Source organism: Poecilia reticulata, linkage group LG9 (genome assembly GCF_000633615.1).
Source record: "Poecilia reticulata strain Guanapo linkage group LG9, Guppy_female_1.0+MT, whole genome shotgun sequence".
Classification (NCBI taxonomy): Eukaryota; Metazoa; Chordata; class Actinopteri; order Cyprinodontiformes; family Poeciliidae; genus Poecilia; species Poecilia reticulata.
This window is the reverse complement of record NC_024339.1, coordinates 27,529,861-27,531,051: the sequence shown is the minus strand read 5'-3', so window position 1 is coordinate 27,531,051 and position 1,191 is coordinate 27,529,861.

The following is a 1,191-nucleotide window of genomic DNA, read 5'->3' as shown; positions in this document are numbered from 1 at the left end:
CCACCCCCTGCATTCTACTGAATTAATTCCTTTTGGTATCTGGAGAGGACATTTAGGGCTTTTCAATGATACCACATGTGAAGGGGTGGGACTTTTGTACCTTCCTTTTTCTAATTCATAAAAATGACATTTATCAGTAATAACACATTGTATGGGAAGAGACAAAGTAAGTGCATAAAACCTTTTATTACCTTACAAAGACTCTGGGATTTAAAAAAAATGGTGATTGGACAATTTTTTTTCCCCTGGTAGTCAGGAGGATATATATATTCTGGGTCACAGATGACGGCCACATATGTCTGAAATATAGTTGATTGTTTTTTCTGTTGTTCTTTAATAAAGTTACAAACTTTTTCATAAGGAGTCAGTGGAGGACGTGCTGGTCTCAGCCTCCTGGCTGCATTCAGTTTGTCACCTAATGCCAAGATCGACTCAAAACATTCCGCGATCGACATATTGCACCGCTGCTCTAACAAAGCAAGAACAGTTCAGAAACAATATGAAATGGGAAAAAAGTTATTTATTAACTGATTAAGTCGTGTTTTGGATTGTTCTTGAAAAACTAATCAATACGTCTGATTAGTAGGTACACTCACGGCTGCACAGTGAACCCATTGATTTTTTACAGCTGACAGCCACTCCTCTCACTTGCAGGTACTGCGTACCCCCGTACTTTCACCCCTGCTTTGTGATAGCATACTAGACATTTCCTTAATACATTAATCTGTCATATTTTACATTAAAACGGGATTTATCAAAAAGTCTACACTCTAATCTTTTCAGGAAGTCTTTATTTTGGTGCCCTGCTGTCAGCCAGCTTCCATCTTGGAGGCCTATCAGAAATGAAAAATTATAAATGCACACTACGTGTTGGAAACCTGTGTTTGCTGGCTTGGCTTTCATTTGTCAGGCTTAAGAGACAAAAGTTGGAAAAATATCGATTCTCTTCACGTTTAAAATAACACAAATCAGCGTAAAAAGACCTCCACACAAGACCTTGTTTATTATATTTTTTACATGTTTTTATTTTGATAGCTGCCGATTAAACTGAAAGTTACAATATTGACATGATTGTATGGGTAGTTTTTACCGAGAAATCGATCAGATCCGCCGGATCCACCTCTGGCTGCAATGCGCGCTCCCGACACAGGGGGAACAGATTCTCACAGGGGGAACAGATTTTCACAGGGG